The 26,939-nt window shown below is 37.4% G+C and overlaps 1 protein-coding gene and 1 pseudogene across 4 annotated transcripts in view; both read left to right on the top strand.

Moving 5' to 3' along the window:
* DMD (dystrophin) overlaps positions 1-26,939 on the top strand; it is a 2,430,848-nt gene that overhangs the window by 251,669 nt on the left and 2,152,240 nt on the right. The gene's annotated exons all lie outside the window — the stretch shown is intronic.
* LOC115872669 lies at positions 22,636-24,085 on the top strand (annotated as a pseudogene).

Below are 26,939 nucleotides of genomic sequence, written 5' to 3'. Positions count from 1 at the left end.
AAATCTTTATAAGAACAGATAACTTCAGTTTTCTCTCATGGCATTGGCTGCTGGGTTTGAACCACTCACCTTCCCGAGCTGAGACAACTACACCACCATGGTTCCCACTCATAGAAAACTTAAATATAACAGAATAAAACAGTGCCTACTTCTGTGCCATCCTCCTCACATTAAAGTTATTTAAAATCTGGTCAGTCCAAATTGGGTAAACTTAAGGATAAGCTTTACATAATGAACAAATAAATAAGCTTTATAAAAAAGTATGTGCTTCAACGAATCAGACTCATCAAGTAATTGATTGTTCATTTCTTCACTAGTTGTATGAATGCCATTTAGCTGGACAACCATAACATTTCTATACTCTTATTCATGATAATTTAAGAACAGAGTTCTTAAGAGTTCGATACCTTAAGAACAACATGAAGATCTTTCACCAAATATTGAAACGTTTGTTGGATTTATTTTTAAATAACAGAATTCACACATAATTCTACCTTTTTAAACATTGTAAATATATACCATCCATCCTTGATTGAACAGTTGGTCTTATTATTTTATTCATGACTTTTCTATTGAGAGTTTCAAAAACTGTTTTGTGACACCATATGAAATGTGATTTATGCTCCTTGTCTTTATTTAATCTTTTAAATGATACTTTATCATTGCTTAAATCAGTGTGGGTACATTGAACAAGGTTTGAGAGCCACTCTGTAGGATTGAATCATTAGCCTATAATTTTACAGTGGATTAAGTACTAAGTTTTTATTACTGAGGGGAAAAAATAATGACCTTCCAATTGACTCTTATATTTAACATTTTCATCTCAGCAATGCCACCATTAAATATAACTGTTTGCTTTGACCACATGTGAAGTCAGAGAGTCATTGGGTCACAGTTTAATCTAATTTAATTAAAATTCAACAATGATAGCCATAATTGTCAATTTGCCAAATCAAAGGCCAAAGTTAAGTTGTACTCAAAACTGTGTTGATTGGGGAGTAATTAGCCTCAAATGTTAAAAAAAAAATTACTTCCCAGGGTGGGCTGTGTGTGACTCTCTTGCAAGAGTTTATTATATGGTACTTACTATTTCTAAGTGCTACATGATTTATGAAGTCTACACTCTCACCTAAAACAGTCAGAGTATGTGAATGTGCCTTAAATCACTTGGCATGTCTCAAGGTAATAGGATTGTAGTCTTCTTTAATGGCACCGAGAAGACTGATTTCTACCAAAGATGAGATTAAACACAGTAAGCTAGATCTTTGCCTTCAAATACCCAACCGTACTCACAATGCTTCTAGTGAATAATGCAGCAGACATCATAGAAACAGGCCAAGACTGAATTCTGACATTCACTCATTGACATTTCTAAAAAAGGAAGTCATTTCTAAAAAAGGAAGTCATGTCAGACAATGGGACAATGAGAACTTGCTGTCCAAAATTGTTTGTTCTTTGAGAAATGTGCCTGTTAGCAAAGTCACATAGTAAATAGGAATGCTAGCAAGTGTTCTGATGTTTTAAACCACAGTGCTTTGCACAATTTAAAAAGAAAACACTGTTTCTATCCTCATGTGTCATCCAATCTAAACACTAATAGAACTCCAGGTCTAGAGAGAGTTGTCCTACCAATCACCAACATTCACAGAATGCCTTGGGAGAAGTACAGATAGAATACTGCTTAGAGGCCAGGATGGTGAGACTTTTAGACATGTTGTCAGGAGAGACTAGTCCCTGGAGAAGAACACCATGCTTGGTAAAGTAGGGGGGCAGCCAAAAAGAGGATAGCCCTAAACAAGATGGATTGATACAGTAGCTTAAACAATGGGCTAAAACATAAGAACAATTATGAAGATGGAACCAGATAGGCAGCGTTTCATTCTGTTGTACACAGATTACATTGTTATAGTGGATGTACATCTCATGTACCGTATATACTCGAGTACATACGGCACCTAATTTTACCACAAAAAACTGCATTAAAAATGTGCTGAAAAACTCGGCTTATACTCGAGTATATACATTACTTGGACTACATGCTAATGAAAATCAAAGATGGTAGCTTTTAGTATAGATTGGAAATAAATTAAATCAAACTAAAATCCTTACAACTGAATCAACAGAGAACATCATAACAAAGGGAGAAAAGATTGAAGTTGTCACACATGTCACCTTGCTTGGATCCACAATCAGTGCTCATGGGAGCAGCAGTCAAGAGATCAAGGATGTATTGAATTGGGAAAATCTGTTTCACAAGACCTCTTTAAAAGTGTTGAACAAGGGACATCACTTTGAGGACTAAGGTAGCCTGACCCAAGCCATGATATTTTAAATCTCCTCATATGCATGAAAAATTTGGACATTGAATAACGAAGATTGTCGAAGAATGGATGTATTTCAGTTATGGGGCTGGCGAAGAAGATTGAAAGTCCCATGGACTGCCAGAAAAATAAACCACCCTGTGTTGAAAGTAGTACAGCCAGAATGCTCTTTAGAAGGAAGGCTGGCAAGACTTCCTTTCACTTAATTTAGACATGTCATCAACAAAGACCAGTCTCTGGCAAAAGACATCAGATTTGTTAAAGTCAAAGGGCAGTGAAAAAGAGGAAGACATTTGATGAGAAGGATTGACAGAGTGGTGTAACAATGGGTTCAAGACTAAACATTTTGAAGATGGCCCAGGCCTGGGCAAGACTTTACTCTGTTGTACATAGTGTTGAAACTGACTCTGTGGCAGCTAACAACAGCAACAGCATGTCATGCAATACTTAAAACAAGATTGTGAAGTGAAACTATCATTATGCCTGTTTTACATATGAAAGAAACAACTTAAAGAACTTAAATAATATTCTCTGGGTCAAACAGTGACTGAGCCAGTATTAATTAATTTATTTGTTAAGCACTGAAAGGTTATGAAACCATCTACGGTTTCTCGAAATCAGTGGTTTCCACCTTGGATTTATTGCCCACCAACTGATTTTAAGAAAAAGAAAAAAGTGACATCTCTTGACTTATTGTACCCTTCTCTTTCCTTTTTCTTCTAGAGTCATAAAAAGCCTGCAATAACTGATTCACTTTGCAGTTGAAGATTTCCCATATATTCTTTGGGCACTTGCCAATAATTGGAATGTCAATATTATGTTATGAATAGTGGCCCTGACAGATAATTGGATGTCACACCCCACTGTCATGACCTATAACTTGAAACACAGACCTTGATGATTTTCTAAAATGACTTCAAAACTCAAGTCATGGATTTACGCTCTTTGACTTGAAGACTATTGCTCTTTCCTCTTTGCCTTACCATTCTATCACTCTAAAAAGCATTGGCTTTCTAATGTTTGTAAAAATTAGCTGTAAATCAGAATACTTAAGTAAGGACTAGGAGCAATGCCAAAGAGACAAACCCTAACAGCAAAGTATGGGTTCAATAATACCCACTGTCCATACCCACTGTTGTAGATTTGACCCTAACTCACTACCCACATCAGAGAGAATGCTCCCTAGAAGCAATGATGACGAGTCTTTGTCTCATATGTCTTGGACATGTTTCCAGGAGAGAGCAGTCCCTGGAAAAGGACATCTTTTGTGTTAAGCAGAAGGGCAGCGAAACAGGGGAAGATGCTCTACAAGGTGGATCAACACAGTGGCTGCAACAATGGGCTCAAACATAGGAATCAGTGTAAGGATGGTGCAGTACCAGCTGGTGTTTCATTGTTGGATGTAGGGTGTCTGTGAGTCAAAACTAGACAGTACCTGACAGCAACAATACTACCCACACTAGACAGAGGAGATCTGCTCCCTAGGGTTTTTCAGGCTGTAAATTTTCCTGGAAGGAGACCGCCTCCTCTTTCTCTTGGGGAGCAGCTGTTGGGTTTGATTTTCTGACCTTTGTTGGTTACCAGTCCAATGCTCACCCCACCGTGGGCTCAATACTAGATAAACCAAATGAATTTTTGTAAAAGATATATATATATATATATATATATATATATATATATAGAGAGAGAGAGAGAGAGAGAGAGAGAGAGAGAGAGTTGGACTGCGATTGAAAATATAGGCAGCTTGTGTTTTTTGTTTTTTTTTAAGGAAAAAGCATTTTAGAAGAGAAAAGGACATTATAGGTTTTAGAAATTTTATTCATTGCGTGTTTTATTTCCTGTGATAATCATCAGGAATTCTTATTCAGAAAACTTGGAAAATGCCAGATTACTTTTATTGTTCTTAATGAGACCATGCATCATAATTTATTTTTGGAAATGACCAGAGGGAAGTCAATAACATAATCAAAATGATTGAAATGAACTTGTACATTTCTTTTGTGCCAGCAGATCTGGGTCAGCCATCATCTCCAGGTATATAAGAAAGATGTTCCAGCACTGGATTTTTTAGCACAGCTTTGAAGGCAGCATGTTGTCTCACTTCACATTGCTCAGATTTTTAAACTGATAATTAAATCCATTGGCATCTCTGTACTTGGAGTAAAACCACTTAAAACAATGAGGTTTCTAACATATCATGACAGTGGTGGTGGTGGGGAAGTGATGTCAAGGAGTTCAGGAAGGAAAACACCATTTTGAAACTGATTGTGGTAGCAATTGTACAATACTGCTTGATGTGATTGAACCATGGAATTATATGATATCTGTATTAACCCCCAATGAAATGGTTGAAAAAATAAGTATATACTTCAGATACACTCATTCAGTGCCTGGTGATACTTTTCCTCAAGCCATTAAATATGCATTTCTCTTGAATTTACATACATATATTTAACTGCAAAAAGGAAAGCCACACAACCTGAATGTCAAAAGAATAAACATTATGTAAGTCATACACTGGCATAATAATGTTGAAAAACATCCAAGAAGGAAGAATAGGGGTACACATAATTGCAAGCTGTGGATGGCAAGTTAAAGCAGAGGATTAAGATGTTTTTGTAGTTAATGATTTATTTTGAAAAAAAGAAAACCCTCTGGTTTTGCAGAACTAGCTAGGTATGGGGAATGCTTTTCGTCAAAATGATCTAAATAAAATTCTGAGTTCTTCCCATTCACTGAAATGAAGCAAGAATATATAGCTCTTTTTTTTAGTTATAGAAAGTTTTGTTTTTTAGGCAATAAGGTATTGAGTTTTGTGTCTGTGTACATTTTAACCTATATGCATACATGTTATATGTGCAGATAAAAATATAGATATTTTTGGCTATTGATTCTAGATTTGTGCCAACCAATCCAGTAAGTGCTAGTAATAAAATGGCAACTTTAACATCATTAAAATTTGATGAAGTTTAAATCTTTAGTGATGGCATTGCTGTTATAAGCAGCCTCCAAACTCAAAATCATTGCCATCGAGTCAATTCTGACTCATTGCCACATTATGGACAGACTGGGTTTTCTGATACTGTCAATTGTTATGGGAGCAGAAAGCCTCCTCTTTTTCCTGTGTGGGTAGCCAGTGGGTTCAAATGGCTGACTGAATGGTTGGCAGCCCAACGTGTAACCCACTACACCTCTAATTAGGGTTGCCAGATAGAAACCAGGACAGCATATTTTTTTAATCCAACTATTCCCAGCTTTCCTAGAATGAAGTATAACTTCAAGCATTAAACTATATATTCTTGCTACCATTCTACTACCATTACTTTTACGGGTATCAGGAATAGGGATATAAAGTTATCATTGTTAGACATAAATCCTCCATGAGCACTTTTTAAGCACTGGGTGAAACTGAGGTTGCATTAGATACGGAGAGCTAAATTCTCAAGGTCATAGGCATCTACAGAGTAGTGGTGCAAATGGTTTTCATGGAATACTAATCTAAAGGTTTACAATTGGGACTTCCCTGATGGCACTGACTGCAAAAGAAAGGCCTGGCAATCTGCTTCAAAAAGATTACAGCTCCAAGAACCCTATGGAGTTGTTCTACTGTGGAACACATGGGGCGACAATGAGTTGGGATCAACTCCATGGCAATGAGTGTAAATTTTGTTGAATGTGGAGCTAAGGAACACGCTTTGATCATCATTCAGGTGGTTGTAATGATAAATCAAGCCATGTGACATTCAAGTGTTGGAGATATTTTTCCTAAATGTAATGAAGTTCATAATAATTATAAGTTATAAAACTCACTCACTGCCATCGAGTCAATTCTGAGTCATAGCGACCCTGTAGAACATAGTAGAATGGCCACTTTGGGTTTCTCAGGTTGTGCGTCTTTACAGGGGCAGATATCGCCATCTTTCTCCTTTGTAGCAGCTGGTGGGTTTGAATTGTTGACCTTGTGACATCTAACCCACTACACCACTAGGGCTTCTGAATGGTAAGTTTTGGATTTGAAAACTTTAAAACAAACCACTTAAGAATGTTTCCTAAATTGATCTCATTAACTGGGACGGTTGTTTTTGGATGGCAATGAACTGAAATTCCCTTTTGAAGGGTTCGAGAGATAGTGGAAGCAATTGAATCAAGATGGGATTCATTGACTATGAGACGAATTCACCTCCACTCTGTCAATACTAGAAGTTTGGAGACTATGCTTTACTGTTATTATTTCAGAAGAAATGTTAGTCTTCCAAAGGACATGTTTCCCTCCGAAAATGTTAGCTGAAAAGAAAAAGAGCTACCTCAAAATCTAAGTCTATCTCATAGGCAAAGAAAAACACAAAATCAATTTTCTCATCATTTAGAAATAAACTATAAGATCGGTACTTTGATTTGACATTTTGACTCTTCTGAGTGCAGCACTGTGCCTATCAATCTAGAGTTTCAGGATTCTGTGAAGTAATGTTATAGCTAACCAATTAAAGCAAAAACAAATACATATTAATTGATGTCAGATTTTCTTGTTTCCATAGCGTTGTGAAGCCTCCACAGCTATGAAACAGAATCGCTAAGAAATAGACAACTATTAATAATAGGATTAATTAGATTCTGCCCTATGGCTAAGAAAATGGAAGTGATAATTAGAGTAGCACTAACGTTATGCAAGCCTTCCAAGTGACAAAATACAGCTAATTAATACTAATAAACGAAAATATAATCAGACACTATTTATATAAAGTATTGTTCATCCACAGGCAAAAATTTAAGTAGAAAAAACATGGCCCACCAAAGGAATAGCAACAATCCAATTATAAGAAAAACAACGTGTTAACCTAAAGAATACTAATAAGTTACAACATTAGAAAATATTGAGGTTTCCTTCTAAAGACATGTGACATTTTCCTCAATATTGGTATGTTCTATAAAAATAATATATTATGAAAAATGCTTTTGCTTTAATTCTTGTTCAATGTCAAGCTCAAATATTTATAATGGCATTTAATAACAAGAAATATGCTTCTGTTCTTACTTCCACAATGACTGTGGCATTTTTTGAAGGACATATTTTTAACTCTTATCATGATAAAAGTGGATCGTTTTTCCTGATTGACTTTGACAGTTCTCTGAGTTGTCGTTCAAGTTGCATTCTCAGGACTGAGAGAGAAATTTCAAAACCAAATTGGCCACTGATTCCCAGACCAAAACAGATTAGTCGTGTCAGATGAGAGGTGTTTTGCAGTGTTTTGTCACATTTCATTTTGATTTTTACTTTTTTCTCTATTTGACATATGTTCAGAACTGGAGCGTTATAAAGTTTTTATTGCCATAAGTTTGAAATGACCGTATTACTCATAAGCTGGAGAGTCACAAGTGAGTTTTTAGCTTCTTTTAAAGCTGTTGAAATAAAACTTTATAGTGCCTACCCTGATATATGTTTTTTATATGACACATTTTTCCACTTTACCCTTTTCTTCACTTCCCAACCATATTTTATTTTTGAATTACAGCAGAATTTTATTAGTTTTCTAAAATATAACATATATTTAAGCTGTGTTTTATGTATTTTATAGTACCCATATACACTTCCTATCCAGATTGTTGTTGACCTTAGGAAACCATCTATGTATTGATGTATCTTTCTATGTGTCTATATGTCTCTCTATCTATCTATCTATCTATCTATCTATCTATCTATCTATCATCTATCTATTTATCCATGCTATTTCAAACATAGTTAACTGTGAAACATGTTGGTGTTGAAACAGTGGTCTTATTGGAAAAGGTACTATTTGGTTTCCAAACCAACAAAGACTGTTGATCAAGATAAATAGTGAACATTTCCTTTCCCTTACAGCAGAAATTAGAATTCTTAAAATCTACACAGGGGCACTGAACAATTTGTCAAACATGAGTCTTCCTTTTATAGGTTTATGCAAACTAGCCTCTATGAGGACATCCACATCGCAGGCTGAAAGTATCCCAACTGTAGAGTGACTCTAGAATTAACTTATACCAGAGGGAACCTGTGAGCAATATGAATGACTTGACTGCCCAGGGTGATGAACTAGGAAGGATATAATTGGTAGCTATTTGTTTTATGTTTAGGAAGCGAGCGATTTTGTCAGGTATGTGAAATTCTGAGTGGTTTCAACCCCACAAACTGGATATAAATGTGAAGATATCCTTCATATTTCTTTTTAAAATCTCCAATCTTTCATCCTGTCTTCAGATTTTGAACTGGAACTTTTGAGAGTTTTCTTTCAGTGTTTCTGGGAGGTTATTTATCTCAGTGAATAAAGTCAGAAACGTGTGTAAAGGTAATTCAGATTTATTAAAAGAGTTTGGATTGTTGGCAATCATACTTATTTTAATGCTTAGGTGATTAATAATGAGACATATTAGTATTATCTTTTATCTATTAGAAATATCCTACCAGAACAAAAATGAAATTTCCATTCATTTAGACTACACACACACTCACACACATCTGTGCATGGTGTTTTACATGTCTAAGAAGAGAAGACCAATATTAACTGACTCTAAACTGTTGATGAGAATAGCGTATGTGATTTTGAAGTGTTTTGTAAAGAACTCATTTTTACCTTGTAGCTGATGCATGTCCGGAACTTTGGAGAAGGAACACCGTCTTCTACAGGCTCCTTCCTCCTAGCCATAGCTTAAGTGGGAGAAAGACTGGACTAGCTACTCCAATAAAGAATTACAGTGTCAGAAACTCAAAGGGAAAATTCTACCCCATCTTTTTGGGTCACTAAGAGTCAACATTGAGTCAATGGCACTGAATGATGGCTTAAGTATTAAAGAATCCATTACATTTGGTGAAAACAATGACTACCTCTATCCCAGAGAAGCAGAGAAGAGAGTCTGCATAGCTCTGACTTTAGAGTCCACAATGGCCTTCATAAATAGCAAATGGAACTACATTGACTCTTAAGGGTTGTTTCCTGCTAAATGGAAGGGAGAAAAGTGAAAATGTTCTCTTTTAATTCACCAGTGGCAGTGAAATGAATGAGGGAGTCATTGATTGTGTGTTAATGTGGAATGAAGTCAAGTAAATCAGGCGATGCATACTTTGGTGTAGGGGGAAATCACCAAAATGTAACTCTCCAGTGGCTTTCTGAATCTGCCTCTGTTTGGCCTGGCTACTGTGCTTGATATGGCTCCTGAACGCCAGTAATGTTTGCACACTCACACATCAATCAAAACTGGTGCAGAGCCTATTAGGAAGTGCTAGCCAGTTAGGTGACATCCCAGGACTGCAAAGCACTCAAGCGGGAATGCCAAGGAAGGAGCTTCTACTGGACCTGACATAGATATGGGCATTGGAGGGCCCTTTGGCTGCATCTGGCTGTACTATTGATGCTATGGTTCTGCTAGATTAGGCAAGTGGATGCCAGGTCATACAAGGCCTCCTTTATATAGTGGGGTCTTCCTGTGTAATCTAAATGGAGGCCAAAAGAAAACTCATCTTCAGTCTTAGTTCTTGTGCATTTTTCCTGCAGAAAAGATGATGGACCTGATATTGCTGTCTTGCATTTCTGACCCTCAGGAAGGCATCAGAAGCAGCTTCACATATCCTTTTCCTATAAGAGAAAAGACTCAAATTTGACATATGTTTCCAGACCTATATTATGACACTAGATTTTCTTAGGAGTGCTAGATATTCCCCAAACATGTGCCTAATCATCTTTAGAAAAAATGCATCCTCATTCTCTGCATTTGCTAAACAAGTTCATTGAAACTTAAAGAGCCAAGCCATTTTACAAGAAATATGAAAACTTTTACTTTACTGAAATAAGATAGAGAATAAGGTGTTTTTTAAAATCAAAAGCAAACCCAAATTGCTAAAAGCGCCACCACTCAAGTTGTTTGAAAGGTTACTGTTCTTTTTGAAAATGTGAGACCCTTGATATGGACACAGATTTTTCAGTTGTTGTTTTAATACTTCTGATGACAAAAATGAACTGAAATTTTAAAATGAGCCTAACAGGATTTAAAAACTAGGAAAACGCCTGGGTACAGTGCCAGGAGAACTATAGCCCTTACCCATGAAGACTCAGATGCCTTGCCCTTGCATTTCAGTCGCTTCAATGTTAAATCGGGTATAATGTATTGTGTGAACGCAGTTTTATTTGCCTAAGAGCAGAAATCCTGCTGCTATCTTCCATAAAGATTCCAACCAATTCCACACCAATGATCTAACTTATGGTGCTATTGTCACATGCCATCTAGTCCATTCTGACTCAGAGTGACACTATGCACAACAGATTAAAAGGATCAATTGCCTGGTCCTGCGTCATCCTCACAATTGTGGCAGCCACGTGCCAATCTATCTCATCAAGGGTATTCCTCTGATTCATAGAGATCCTATGTAGGGTTTCCAAGTAGCCTCAACTTTCTGCAGGAGCCCCTGATGGGTTGGACTTCCAGCCTTGTGGTTAGCAGTTTTATGCTTACTTGACAGTGCCAGCCAAAGCAACACTGTGACACAGTTCGACTAGGCTATGCATGGGGTGACAGAAGTTGAAATGGACTCAAAGGCAACTGGTTGAGTTAGGGAAGAGAGTTGTTTAAAAGAATATATTTTTAAATTTGAAATTATTCTTGCCCTTTAAATATCTAGTCACCATAAACAAACATGCAATCTAATAAATAGCCTACAGATGTGTAAGACCTATTTGTATACAATAATTCTTCAAGTAACTAATCTATGCTGTATAACACTCTAGGGCTGTGTTATAAAAAAATAGTGGCTATAAACAAAAGACAATTATTCTCATGCAATTCTAGAGAGGAGGAGAGCACTCAATGCTCTAGCAGAGAATCTGTTCTGTGCCTTTCTCATAGCTTTTGAGGTTACTGGAGATCTTTAGTACTCCTTGACTTATACACACATCCCGACAACCTTTGCTCCATTGTCACTTGGAATTATCCTTGTGTATCTGTATCTCTTCGTCTCTTCTCTTCTTCTAAGGGCACAAATCATATTGGATTAGGGTCAACTCTAATGATTTCCTGTAAATTTAAGTAATTTACATTTGTAAAAATACTATTTCCTAGTAAGGTCATATTCACAGGTACTTGGATTAAGACTTCAACATGTCTCCTTGAGTGGCACAAATCAACCCAAAATACACGCTAAATAGAAATTTATAAGTATGACTTCTGGACAAACCTTAGAAAATAATACCTTGTCAGATTTCATAATTTGGTATGATAACATATATACTAATTAAATGCTTAACTAACTTGTATAATAATATAACTAATAGTAGAAATAATAATTATTACCCATATTTGATGCAGGCTAAGTGTCTGCAATCATCACATGCTCACACATTCACTTTTTCCCCTTATACTGGTACTATTTTATATATATATATTCATTTTGTTATTTTTAACAGTTTTACCGGCATACAATTCATATATGGTACATTTAAATAGTTCAATCACTTTCATAAGAGTTGTGCAATCATCACTACAATTAATTCTACTACTTTTATTGCTATTGTAAAAATAGGGCAATTGATTCTGGAGAAGTGATTCCACACCACTTTTAAAGGCTATAACTATAATACCTATTCCATAGTTATGTTTTATTATTTGCTAGTGGAGATACAGTCTTAGGAATCCACAAGGATAGTTTCCCCCTGTCCTACAGAGTTGCTATGAGTCTGAATCAATTCAATGGCAGTGGGTTTCTTTTGTTTTTTTTTTTATTGGAAGACTAGCTGTTTCTTGGACAATTTTTATTTTGTTTTGTCTTTTACTTAGTTGTTAAACGTCATCAAGTCAGCTGCTACTCATAGCGACCCTATGTATGACACTGCCCAGTCTTGTGTCATCCTCACTATCATTATATTTCAGCCCATTGTTGCAGCAACTGGGTCAATCTAGCTCGTCCAGTGCCATACTAACTTTTTTTTTAATCGTTTTATTAGGGACTCATACAACTCTTATCACAATCCATACATACGTCAATTGTGTAAAGCACATCTGTACATTCATTGCCCTCATCATTCTCAAAATATTTGCTCTCCACTTCAGCCCCTGACATCAGGTCCTCATTTGTCCCCTCCCTCCCCGCTCCTTTTCCCACCTCCTTTTTAGTTGTCTACCATGTGTATCCCTGTATTTGGTTTGGCCCCTGCCATATTACCTGGTCCTCACCCCAGGAATGGTTTGTATACAGTAGCTTTTTCCCTATGTCCCTTTTGCATTTTTTTAAAAAAAGCTTACCTCAGTGGACTCATGTTGTCCTTGTCCTTTTGTGCTTGACTTACTTCGCTTAGCATGATTTCCTCCAATTCTTCCCATGCAATGATGTGCTTCATACGTTCATCATTGCTGTTTAGTGATGCGTAGTACTCCATTGTATGTATATACCACAGTTTTTTAATCCAATCATCAGTTGATGGAAATTTGGGTTGTTTCCAACTCCTTGCAATTGTGATCAGTGCCACAATGAACATTGGAGCACAGATGTCTGCTTCTTGTCTCTTCTGGGTATATGCCCAGTAGGGGGATGGCTGTGTTTTATGGTAACTCGATCTCCATCTGTTTTAGATATCGCCAGATGGATTTCCATAGTGGCTGTATATACTTACAAGTCCACCAGCAGTGGATGAGAGTTCCTGTTTCCCCACAGCCCCTCCAACACTTGTTGCTTTCTGATTTTTTGAATTGGGCTACCTTTGAGGGTGTTAGGTGGTACCTCATTGTTGTTTTAATTTGCATTTCTCTTATGGCTAAAGATCGGGAACATTTTCTCATATGTTTGTTGGCCATTTGAATTTCTGCCCCTGTGAAACTTCTGTTCATGTCCTTTGCCCACCTCTCAAGTGGGCAATTAGGTTTTTTCTTTTTGGAAGCTAGCAGAGTATTGTAGATTTTAATAATAAGGCCTTTTTCTGATGTGTCATTGCTAAAGATGTTTTCCCAGTCTGTGGACTCTCTTATTACTCTCTTGGTGAATTCTTTCGATGTACACAGGTTTTTATCTTCAGAATATCCCATTTGTCAATTTGTGCCTTTTCTGTGTTTGTGTCCTTCCCTATTTCTGATAGCCTATGTATTCCCTGTGCCAAAGTTCTCAAGTTGGTCCCAATTCCCTCATTGATGGCACTGATAGTTTGGGGTTTAACTTCAAGGTCTGTGATCCACCTTGAGTTTATTCTTATGCATGGAGTGAGATAAGGGTCTTGCTTAATTTTTCTGCCAGTAAATATCCATTTTTTCCTCACCACTTGTTAAAGAGGGCATCTGCTTCTCATTTGATATTTTTGGGGCCCTTATCAAAGATCAGTTGTCTGTATGCTGATGATTGTATTTCTGGGTTTTCATTGGTCTGAGTATCTGTCATTGTACCAACACCATGTGGTTTTGATAACTGTGGCTGTATAGTATGTGCTAAAGTCAGGTAAAGCAAACCCTCCCACTGTGTCCTTCTTCTTGAGGAGTTGTCTGTTAATCCTGGGTTTCTTCCCTCTCCATATGAAGTTGGTAGTCAGTTTTTCCATTTCTTTGAAGAAAGATGGGGGTAATTGTATCGGGATTGCATTAAACTTATATAGTGCCTTTGGCAGAACTGACATCTGGACTATATTGAGTCTTCTAATCCAGGAGCATGAGATATTCTTCCATTTGTTGAGGTTGCTCTTGGTTTCTGCCATACTATCTTTTTTTACACCCTCTGCATGACCAAACATGATGTCCTTTTCCAGGGACCGGTCCCTCCTGATGCCATGCCCAAAGAACATGAGAGGAAGTCTTCCCATCCTTGCTTCCAAGGAGCATCCTGGCTGTACCTATGCCAAGACAGATGTGTTTGTTCATCTGGTAATCTACAGGAACCCTGATGGTGTAGTGGTTATGCATTGGGCTTCATCCTCGTGGTCGGCAGTTCAAAACCACCAGCAGCTCAGCAGGAGACGAAATAGGTTTTCAACTCCTACACACACAATCTCAGAAACCCGCAAGGGGTCTCCATTGATTCGATGGCAGCAGGCTTGGTTTTGATTCTGGCAGTTCACAAGACTTTCGGTATTCTTTGTCAACACTACAATTCGAAAGCATTCATTCTTCTTGGTCTTCCTCATTCCTTATCTAGCTTTCCCATGCATGTGAGACTATTGAAGAGAATGTGAGTTTGGTCAGAATAATATCTTCTCTCCTGAACTCGTGAAAGATATCTTTTACTTATACCTAGTATTTGTTATACAATTCTAACAATGTCAATAGTGAAAAACAAATCATGACTGTAGGGGAAAATGTTATTTCTTTAGTTAGGCTCATTCATGAAGCATTTGACCTTTATAGGTTTTCAACAATCAATCTGAAAGAGTGATTGTTCTGTTATTGGCAACTGCTTACTTGGCACATCCTCCAACCCCCATGTTGGCAGCTCTGTGTCTGCCTCTGGCTTTCCTAAAGTAACTAACTGGCTGGGACTCCTCTCCCTGGTCTGTCCTTTTATCTTAAAAATGATTTTCCTTGATTCAAATCAAAAGAAGGTAATAGCAATTTAGAATATTTCTGGCATCTTTCCAAGAATATTTGAAATTGGCTAATGTTCTCCGAGAGTAACCTTCAGAATCTAACTACATTAATGTTCCCCCCATGTGTTGTGGTTAGTGTTCTAGAATCCAAGCTACCATTTACAGCTATAAAATAAAATAAAACTATAGCAAACTCGCAATGGTAGAAATTGTCATTTTTAATTATTTACAGTTTCAATCAAATTGTGGTCCAGTTGCAGAGTGTGTTATATACCACTAGACAGCTCTGTCTAGTAAGTTAGGTACTGTTGTCCTGCCTTGGGAAGAACAAAACAAGCACCATAAGGTACACATCACTTTAGGTAATGTTCTGAAAGGAGCTACATGAACACATCTACTTTATTTTGCAGCTATAAATAGGCATATGCACCTAAAGTCATACACATGTGCATTTTATATAGACACATGCGTATTGCAAAGATATCTTCTCATACCAATGGAGAACTTAGAATTTTGCTATCAATATAAGATAGGAACTGCAGAAGCATGACAGTGAAATTAAGAATGCTTTTTCACTCACTTATCACCAGTATTCAGAATTAGTTGCCCTGTAGGTACATTTTAATTATATTGCACATTTTTCAATTAAATATTGGAAGGTTGAAAATTAAGTGACGAATCTAATGTTTTGGGTGGAAGACCTGAAGCTACACCATTAAAAACCTATGAAAAGGTAGTGGAAGGATATTTCTTTATCTTTGGATTTAATTAGACAAGCAATAGATTGCATCGGTGCTAGCAGAAAGGGTAGCACAAACAGTAGCTAACAGGTTTCTAGTGAGAAGCATTCCCTTAGGTTAAAAGTAGATTCATACAAATTCTAATGAAAATGTTTTATTTTTAGTGATTTATAGTACAGGTCTTTTATTGATGTGCCTACCACATGACTATCACTGAAGTAAGGGCTTTAGTGATAACCACACTCAGAAGTAGGTGCTACTTCTTTATCAGTGAGGAAACTAAGACATAAACTTTAAAATAACTTGTCCACAATTGTCCACACATTGCTTGTGTATCTCTAGGTTGATGTCATTTCTTGTCTTACCGATGAGTCTTCAATGAGCTAATTGTATTAATTAGGGCTCAGAACCATCCTTTTAAAAAAAAAACAAACTTAAGGTTTTTGTTATCTGATAAGAAAGATATTTCTAGCTTCAAAATGAAAACAAAAACTATAGCAGTATAGATAGAAAAGATGCCTTGAATATAAGCTAATGCACATATTGTTTATTCAAATGACTTAGCACATGGCTGATAAGGTCGTATCATGCTGCATTCCTTTACAATATGATTGTTCTATATTTAGCTCACTCTGAGTAAATACAACATGGGATGATTCTTAATTATCTAGCCAATAACCATCTAATGAAATTCAAATAGTAGTGGTGACAAATCAACCTTGATTTTTAAAAATTCAAATCCATATAGAGATAATGGTAGGTAGACATATATTTGTAAGGAAATGGCAAATACACAGAAAGCCTTTGTACCCTTTGTCCAGTTTCCCCTAATGCTAAGATTTTGCAACAAACACTATGGGGCATGATCTAAATCAGGTTATCAACAGTGGTAGGATCCACTAATTATAATCAGATTTTCCCAGTAGTCACCTTGGTTTTGTGTGTGTGTGTGTGGGGGGGCGGGTTCTGTACAATTTTATCATATCCATATATTCTTTGGATGGGGGCAAAACATCTCAGGCTTTTGCCTTTGGTGGTAGGGGTAGGCCAGCCTGATGTGATGAGAGGGACTCTCTTTGGAGCTGCAGCGGTCATTTTCTATTTTTCAGTTGGGAGTCAGAGAATATCCGGGCTCACCACCTTCTGTTGCACAGGGGACTTGTGACTCTCCTCTGATTGTTCCTTCAGTGGCCTTCTTACGACCATTCAGAGTTCTCTTCTAGTTTCTTCTTGTATCCTCACCACTGTTTATTGCTATATTTAGTGGGCTGAAACATGAAGGAACTCATGTTTTTCATTTCATCCTGATCACAGAAGTCTCCAAATTCACTTTGTGCTTCACTTCTGAGAAAAGTGCTTTCTTTGTGCATGTTGTAAATATGCTCAAGTAATTTTCCTGCTGATATATACATATATATATGTATATATATATATACTTGTACATTGTACAGATATAAGACAAATTAGTTTTTTAATTTGGAAAACAGTGGCTGGGTGCCTAGGGTGGGTCATTCCCCTGTTTGGTTGGTTGATTTTTCAAGACTTTTGCTTTATCAGGAATGAGAGAGGGAAGGCCTGTTCAAATTTCCATTAACAGGGTGGGGGAACCACTGCATATTCACATATCTTTACAAAGTGACTATTTCTTATCCATTAACTACTTGCATTATACCATCAATTGTTATTGAAGTCAATGAAAGCTTCATGTGTAAAGACCTGGAGTTTGAAAACAAAAAGAATAATACATTTCTCAAGCTGAAAGAATGGAAGAAAAAATTCAAGATTTGAATTGAAATACTGAAGAGTCCTCTGGACATAATATTGAATGCTACAGAAAGCATAAAAAGAAGATGGTCAACCATTTCAGGATATATCCTCACGGGCCAATGTTATTGAAGTAAGAAATACAAACAACACAAAAGACATTGGTTAAAGAAAATAATAAGGCCCCCAAATTGATAGAATACCAATTGAGATGTTTTAACAGCATAGCGGGTTATGCGTTGTGGTGTTGCTGTAAGGTCAGCAATCTGAACCCCATAGCCACTCATCAGGAGAAAGAAAGATGAGACTTTCTACTCCCAGAAAGATATACAGTCTCAGAAAGTCACAGGTTCAGTTCTAGTCTGGCCCATCGGATAGATATGAGTCGCAATCAACTCAATGGCAGTGAGTTTTGTTTGGTTTAAGTATGTTGGAAGCACTCACTTGTCCATTCCAAGAAATTTTGAAGACAGTTACCTGACTAATGGATTGGAACAATCCCTATTTATACCCACTCTAAAGAAAGGTGATCTCACAGAATGTGGAGATTATCAAACAATATCAATAATATCATATACACATAACTGTTTGCAGAGCTGCTGCTACTTAATGTCAATAGTGATCATCACTAGACAATTTTTCAATCAAGTACTCTTGGCAAGAAGACTTAAATCATGCTCATGGATATTAGTTTTCTCATTAATGAAGATACTTTTATTTTCTTCTATCTAACCCCTGTATTTATATCTTAACCTGATTATGAACGTGGGTGGAGAAAATAGAGAAGTTATTTATTATTTTTTCAATCCCATTTATAAGTTATGAAGATTTGATTAATTGCTACACAACAATAAAATGGAAAAAATAATGATTAGGAAAATGTGGTTGCCTGAATTATGAAAAAATGACTTTGGAGTGGGTCTGAGGTGAAAATTGAGAAAATCATTTTGGAGCCTACTTTAGTAAACAGCAGAGACTGGACTATAAGACAAGAGATGGAACGGTAAAGTGGAGACGTTAAGAGAAGAATCAGTTTAATATGGGTTCCAATGCTATTTATGAATAATGCTTACACTGTTCTATCTTGTACTTTATACATCTTCTCTTATTCCACTGCACTCCATTTCCAATGTGGCATCTAGAATGAGTGTTTTCACAAAATTTAATTGTTGCTTATCATTTCAATTGTTGTCCATTGCTATAACATTCATGATTAAGCAGTTAACCTCAAGTACACACATGCAGGCCTTTGTTGCCTGATTGTCTACTGTTCTCATCTTACCTCTCTGAATTAGGTGGGATGTATCTTCATTTAAAATAGACTGGCCTTTTAATGAAAGACACCAGGCTTCTTGAGTGGACAGGGACAGGTGGGATCCCAAAGCGGAGGGCCTTGTCACACTTTATCTCTAGAACTGAAGTTGTTCCTGTGGTAAAATAATCAGCCATTTCAGACTAAAGGGCAGCATTTACACAAGGACAAAATTTCAGAGAGTTGGAAAGGATTGAGGAATTGAATGAGGAAACACAGGGAGAATGCTGTATATGTGATAGTTTATTGCGGAAATTACAGTGGAGGAGTTGACAAATAAATGGATATGTACTATTGAAGGTAGGACTGATGATCTGCTCTGTAAACTCCACCTAAGTCACAAAAAAAGTTCAAAACTGAAATTTAAACACCATAAAATGACTGGACTTTTATGAGATGGTGCAAATGATTTGTACTGGACGGCTAAAGTAAAGGTTGGCAGTTTGAACATAGACAGAAGCACCACAGAAGAAAGATGTAGTGGCCTGTGTCCAAAAAGATTACACCCAAGAAAGCTCTGTGGAGTAGTTCTCCTCTGTAACAGATGGGGTTGCATCTTGAATAAAATTAAAAGGAAGGCGAAAGTTTGGATACTTTCTTTGTTAAAACTCATCCTCAGATGACAGCCATCCTCCAGGAGTCATCTACTCTCTCCGTATTCAGCCACAATATGCGATCGCTTCTCCCTTTAGACAGCACGTGAATATCCTCTAATCTTTTGGAAAACAACTAGCAAAATTGGAGTGTACTATTTGTCTATAAAAATGCGAATCTTCTATGAAATTTTTCTACATAATTAAAGTTATATTTACCAGTACTCTCCTTTATTTTCTTGACCAATCAGATCCCATCTCTGTATTCCAATATTTCCACAGGCCTTCTGATCTTTTATTTGTTTTGCAGGCTTGTTATGATTTTATTCTTTTAAACATACTTCCTGACATTTCAATGGAGCTTTGGATAAAAGGGAACGGGGGATATATGGACCAATTTTTTTACCTTGGAGAGAGAGAGAGAGATTGATTTTTAAAAATACTTGTAACTAGATGATAACATTACATTTTTAGTGTTTAGTATGAAAAATGTTGCAGTAACACCACCAGTAATTTTAAATGAATTAGGCTTCCAGAAAATAGTCAAATTAAGTTTTTGTTGCTCTTTGGGATAACTCTTAAACCCAGATTATAAGTGACTTGTCCATCATCCTCTGATTTCACATCACAGCCCTTTCTTTACTTTGACAAAGCCATCTCTACTAAGGGAAAAGAGATCCGAAGGTTTGTATTGCTAATTCTTGAAAGTGAAGATGAATATAAATGCCCTGTGAATCCAAATCGACTCAAGGGCAGTGGGTTTTGTTTGGGTGTTGGTAGGGAGGAGTTGAAACTCAATGACAGTAATTGTAGTTTTGTGCAAAATTAAGAATTTTCCTCTATGCAGATATAGAGTATAAAGACTGTTTAATTTTGTGGTGTTTGTAAAATAATTTTCTAAGTGTGGCCTAGCAGTACTCCTGGTGTAAGTCTTGTCTTCTTAAAATGGTATCCACAGCACGAATTCTCTTGGTCATAATTGCAGCAAATTTTCATGTGTGGTATACTTTGAGGTTATCAGCAGACAGCCTTTGGTTGTCCACAGTTGGGAATATTGAAGCAAAGGAAATACAAATGTTTGTAACATTTTGTAAAGACAAATATTTTATAAAAGATTTGCCATTTTAGGGACACAACATGATTTTCTTACCAAGAATTTAGTGAGGTAAAGGCAAAGTTAGGATTGGAAAATATTCAGTATAATTAGAATCTATAACACTAAAACAGTAATCTTCAAGGAAGTTTCTAAACAAGGCAGCTAAGGCGCAAAGAAGCATCCTTGCCTGCCCCTTTGCTCAGGGGCCTGGCACTGCAGGATTTACACTGGGTCCAAGTTCTTCAAAGATACTTGTGTTCCTGCTGCTTTTCTCTGTACAATATAGTCTTCCTGGGCTGTGAACACCATGGAACTTGGTCCTTTGAAGACTTTTCTTTTAAAAGAGTTTGTCATGTTGGTCCAGGTTTTACCCAGTAAAGCTCAGTGATAACTGGTAACAGTTCTGTTAATGTTTCCATAACTTATACCAGTATAAATTTCTTGTTGGGCCAATCTTCCCTATTTGCTTAGAATTTTATCTCTCATTTCGCTTTGTATTTTGAGTTTTTTTAATGCAATATTTCCTCTTCCTCTGTTTTTTGATAGCAAACTTAGAAAATAACTGTTAACAAAGCAGCTAGGTTTTTGCTCATTGTTGTGTTAAGTACATAAAGACTACTAATCAGCTGTAGCTAGTTTTGTTCCAATTGCTATTTTCTCTCCCCACCCCCCCCAAAGGCACATATATGCCTTACATTGGGCTTATGTCAATAGACCCTGTGTGGAGTCTGGGTTCATTTGGTCTCTGGGAAGGAAAATCTAGCGGTGATCTGTAACTGTAGATAGAGCCGACCTGTCTTCCTTGGAACCAAATTGGCCAAAGCCTCAGAATAGAAGATTGAGGGGATACAGGCATTTTAAATACAAAAAACCCCCACATTTTTCCAATTAGCTGGACACCCCATTTAAGTCACTTAATATGTAGGTGTCACTCTCTAAAGAACAAAAACGAAATCTCCTCTCCACGCACTATATAAATTTTGGACTAGAGAGCAGCGATTCTCAACCTGTGGGTCTCAACCCTTTTGCGGGTCGAATGACCCTTTCACAGTCATCACCCGGTTCATAACAGTAGCAAAATGTCATTGATGACGTAACACAGAAAATTATTTTATGGTTGGGGGTCACCACAATATGAGGAACTGTATGAAAGGGTCATGGCATTAGGAAGGTTGAGAACCAGTGCTATAGAGTAACAAATGTTGTAATACTCCCTTTCAAAAACTCAAAACCAGATTCACTGTGATTGCAACTCATAATTCGACCCTACTGGTTGTTGTTGTTGCTGTTGTTAGGTGGCGTGGAGTGAGTTCTGACTCATAGCAACACTATATACAACGGAAGGAAACACTATACAGTACACTGCCTGGTCCTGTACCAACCTCACAATTGTTCTTCCGTTTATGAGCATTTTTGCAGCCACTGTGTGGTGAGAGGATACAACCCTGATGCACACCATTCCTACTCTTAAACCACGTGGTATTCCTTTGTCCAGTTTGCATATCATTAAAATCACTCTGTAAGATGTACAGTTTAGTGGTTTTTAGGATATGCAGTTATCACCATTGTGTACCTTTAGAACACTTCATCATTTCCAAGAGAAACTTGTGCCCAATGGCACTCATTCCCAAGTTCCAACCCCTATCCCAACCTCTACTGTCAACTCATCTCCATTTTGTCTCTTCATTTTCCTATTCTGATCCCCAAACAAAACAAAACAAACAAACAAAACCCTACTACCATTGAATGCATAGCATTGATTCATAGCAACCCTATAGGACAGTGTCTGTGGCTATAAATCTGTACTACAGGGGAAAACCTCATCTTTCTTCCTCAGATCGGTGGGTGGATTCAAACTGCTGACCTCTGAACAATTCATATACACAGAATCATTCAGTATGTGGTCTTTTGCGACTGGTTTTTATCATAAATATAATGATTTCAAGGCCCATCTATGATAAAATGTATCAGTACCTTATTCCTTCTAATTCTTTAATAATACTGCATCATATGGATTCAAGACATTTTGTTTATCCACTAACGAAGTAGCAAATATTTGGCTCCAGGAGAACTTTTGTATATCACCAGTGGCTACTAGCTTCTCTTTTTGGCTCCAGGAGAACTTTTGTATATCACAAGTGGCCACGCATGCTTTTATTATGATCAGAATACAACTATCATTATCTTAGTGGGCATTGCTTTTTCATTAAAAAAATTCCTATTTATCAATGGTGGTAACCTTACAGTCTGGAGTTCTTACATGGTTTATTCAAGACCTGTGCTGACCATTCATGTCTAAGCGGCATGCAATTGAAATTGATCTTGGTACCACCTATACCTGTGAGGGTGTCTTCCAGCATGGAAAAATATAGATAATTGCAAATCATTAGAGCAACCGAACCACGCGAAGTGATGTCACTTTTACAGACACTGCACATTTGATTGGTGGATGTGGCAAAGGATCAAGTCACTACGAATCCCAAAAACATGGTTTTTGATGCTAAACATCTGATTGGGCAGAGGTTGATGATGCTGTTGTCCAATCTGATATGAACCATTGACCTTTCACGGTGATGAAAGATGCAAGCAGGCCCAAGAATATAAGGGAGAAACTAACTATTTCTATCCAGAGGAGGTGTATTCTATGGTTCTGAGAAAGATGAAGGAGATTGTAGAAGCCTACCTTGGGAAAACTGTTACCAATGCGATTGTTATTATAGCAGCCTACATTAATGACTCTCAATGCCAGGCTAACAAAGATGCTGGAACCAGTGCTGCCTATAATGCACTTAGAATCATCAATGAGCAAATTGCCTCTGCTATTGCTTAGGGCTTAGATAAAAAAGGTTGTTGTGGAAAGAAATGTGCTGACCTTTGGCTTAGCACTTTTGATGCATCAGTCCTCACAACTGAAGACAGATTCCTCAAAGGTAAAATCTATACCTGGAGACACTCTCTTTGCTGGAGAGTATTTTGACAACCGAATTGTCAGCCTTTTTATTGCTGAGCTTAAGCGCAAGTATCCAAAAAGACATCAGTAAGAATATGAGGTGTCTGTCACCTATGCATTGTTTATGAACCTGCAAAGTGCACACTCTTTTACAGCACCCAGATCAGTATTGGGATTTATTCTCTATAGTAAGAAATCAACTTCAATATCTCCATGACTTGTGCCTGATTTGAAGAATTCCATGCTGACCTGTTCCTCAGCACCTTGAGGAGAAAGCTCTTAGGGATGCTAAACTAGACAAGTCACAGATCCATGATCTTGTCCTGGTGGGTGGTTCAATCCATATTCCCAGATCCAGAAACATCTTTAGGGTTTCTTCAATGGAAAAACACTGAGCAAACAAGAGCATCAAACCTCATGAGGTTGTTGCATATGGTGCAGCTGTCCAGGCAGCCATCTTCTCTAGAGGCAAATCTGAGCATGCTCAAGATTTACTGCTCTTGAATGTCACTCCTTGTTCCCTTGCTTTTGAAACTGCCGGTGGAGTCATGACTGTCCTCATCTAGTGCAATACTACCATTCCTACCAAAGAGACACAGACCTGCACAACTGACTGTGAGAACCAGCCAGGTGTCCTCATTCAGGTTGATGAAAGTGAACATGCCATGAGCATGGATAACAGCTTGCTTTGCAAATGGGAGCTCACTGACATAGCACCTGAACCCGGTCATGTTCTTCAGAGTGGTGGAGTGCCTCCATCTGATGAGGCCTCATTGGAACTCATTATTTAAGAGGACAATTAAGCCAATAGATGAGAATGGAAACAGCATGATTCCACAGTGAAAACTCTAAGGACCAACATTTGTAGCACATTGACTAGCAGTTGTAAAGATGTAACCCTGCTATATTACATTTCTGGGTCTTCTGAAAACTTGAATATAGAATATGTGCATAGGGAAAAGAAGTCATCGTCGCACTCCATTAGTACTGCATTGTAAGTGGAAAAATGCAATGTCCTGTATTTAAAATTGGCATCACAAAACAAAAATCAAACACACTGCCATCTGGTTGATTCCAACTCATGAGAAGCTATTGGGCAAACTAAAACTGCTCCGGTAGGTTTTTGGTGACTTTAACTTTACACAGGAGTAGAAAGCCTAGCTTTTCTCCCACAGAGAGCCTGGTAGTTTCGAATTGCTGACCTTTAAGTTAGAAGCTGAAGGTGAGGGACAAAAATTACAAAATGAGTTGAAATACTTTCATTAAAATAAGCAAATGTGGTGAAGAAAGCTGGTGGTGCCTGGCTACCGAAAGTTATAGTGTCTGGGGTCTTAAAAGCTTGAAGGTAAACAAGCAGCCATCTAGCTCAGAAGCAACAAAACCACATCAAAGAACATATCAGCCTGTGTGATCACGAGGTGTCGAAGGGATCACTGAAGACAAATAGGTGCATAAGCAATTGTGGCAAAGAAAGCTGATGGTGCCCGGCTATCAAAAAGTATAGCTTCTTAAAGGCTTGAAGGTAAACAAGCAGCCATCAAGCTCAGAAGCAACAAAGCCCTCATGGAAGAAGCACACCAGCGAGGTGTCAAGGGGATCAGGTATAAGGCATCATCAGAACAAAAAAATCTTACCATAGTGAATGATGGGGGAGTGTGGAGAGGAGACCCAAAGCCCATTTGTAGGCCACTGGAGATCCTCTTGCAGAGGGGTCTCGGGGAGGAGGCGAGCCAGTCAGGGTGTGATGTAGCAACAATGAAAAATACAACTTTCCTGTAGTTCCTAAATACTTCATCCCCGCCCCCCACTATCATGATCTAAATTCGACCTTGCAAGTCTGGCTAGACCAGAGGATGTACACTGGTACAGATAGGAAGTGGAAACACAGGGGATCCAGGGTGCATGATCCCTTCAGGACCAGTGGTGTGAGTGGCGATACTGGGAGGGTAGAGGGAGAGTGGGTTGGAAAGCGGGGACCGATTATAAGGATCTACATGTGACCTCCTCCCTGGGGGACAGACAACAGAAAAGTGGGTGAAGGGAGTTGTTGGACAGGGCAAGATATGACAAAATAATAATTTATAAATTATCAAGGGCTCATGATGGAGGGGGGAGCAGGGAGGGAGGGGAAAAATGAGGACCTAATGCCGGGGGCTTAAATGGAGAGGAAATGTTTTGAGAATGATGAGGGCAATGAATGTACAAATGTGCTTTACACAATTGTTGTGTGTATGGATTGTGATAAGAGTTTTATGAGCCCCTAATAAAACGATAAAAAAAGCATTTCTAGGCATACATTTTTCCTACTTGTTTGATATGTTTTTTAGACATATGACAAGATATTTTATTTACTTTTGCCTTATAAAAAATCACCTCAATATTTAACTACTTTAAAGCTGAAATTTTAATATGCTCATGGATTCTGTGTATGGGGAATAAACTGGGCAGAGTGGGCAGGACTTTTCTCTGTTCCATGATGTCTAAAGTCTCAGTTAAGAGGGCTTGAAGGCTTGGGTTCACTTAATGGCCAAGGGCTGGAATTCTGAATGTCTATATATGACTTTTCTGTACAATTTGGCTTGACTCTTGTATGCTGTCCTCAGGGAGGTCAGATTTATTGTATCTCAAAGTTTCAAACAGTGTTCTAGCAAAGAAGTTAGAAGCAATAGCATATGACCCACGTTGGCAGTCATAGAATATAACATTTTCTTTCTTTATTGGTTGAAACAGTCACAAACCCACTGACATTCAAGGGGAAGGGTCTCTCAATGAGAAGAAAGTCACAGTTATCAGCTATGTTTTAAATGCATTGTACCATAAAGAATAGGTTTTGTGATAGATATAGTTTTCACCTTCAAAGTATATAATTCAAAGTTATACAATCTATATTAAATATATATAAATATTGTATAATATATATGAATATAAATTCTATCTATAAATTCAATTCTGTAATTAATTACCAGAAAATCATAATTGCAATAATTTAGCATCTTGCCACAGAATATATTAAGAAGGGACTTGAAAAAATTGTTTTAATTTCCATTATCTTTAACTCCATTGTCCCATGAACTTTCTGAAGCCCCTTCATATGTATATCATAATCCGTAAAAAAAAGGAAAGAGAAAAATAACCAGAAAACCAATGAAGTTGGTAATGGAAAGAATGTTGACGGAAACTTGGCTCAGTTAGAGTTACTAGAGTTAAGTCAAAGTAATGTGTGCCAAGGTTTGGGACACCCAAACCAAAAAATAAATCTATTGAGCCTTTATTATCTAATAACGGAAAACCAACCATATCTCCAAAAGACCAAGTCTGGTCTTCCACAGAATTCTACATGACACTGTGTCATGTGGTCAAGTATTTAGGCTGCTTATTTGGATACTTTATCCCATCATTAATTCGTTGAAAATTCCTTGAGAGGTAGAGCTGTGGATTTCTTGTGTTTTCACTGATCACAGAACATATCACAGTCTTGCAACTAATGAAAACTAAATCCATGATTTTTAATATAGTCAAATACAGGAAAGAGCATATACAGACAAGTCAGTGGAAATGAGGATTGAGAACTATTTTGAACAAATAGATTAAATGCAAAAAGGTAATTTACAACTTAGAGTGTCAAGTTCTCTCTAATTTCCTATG

The sequence above is a fragment of the Echinops telfairi genome, unplaced genomic scaffold (genome assembly GCF_000313985.2).
Source record: "Echinops telfairi isolate 266 unplaced genomic scaffold, ASM31398v2 ScPeMD7_7436;HRSCAF=8474, whole genome shotgun sequence".
Classification (NCBI taxonomy): Eukaryota; Metazoa; Chordata; class Mammalia; order Afrosoricida; family Tenrecidae; genus Echinops; species Echinops telfairi.
The sequence above is the reverse complement of the archived record's forward strand: the minus strand, read 5'-3'. Positions and strand labels throughout refer to the sequence as shown.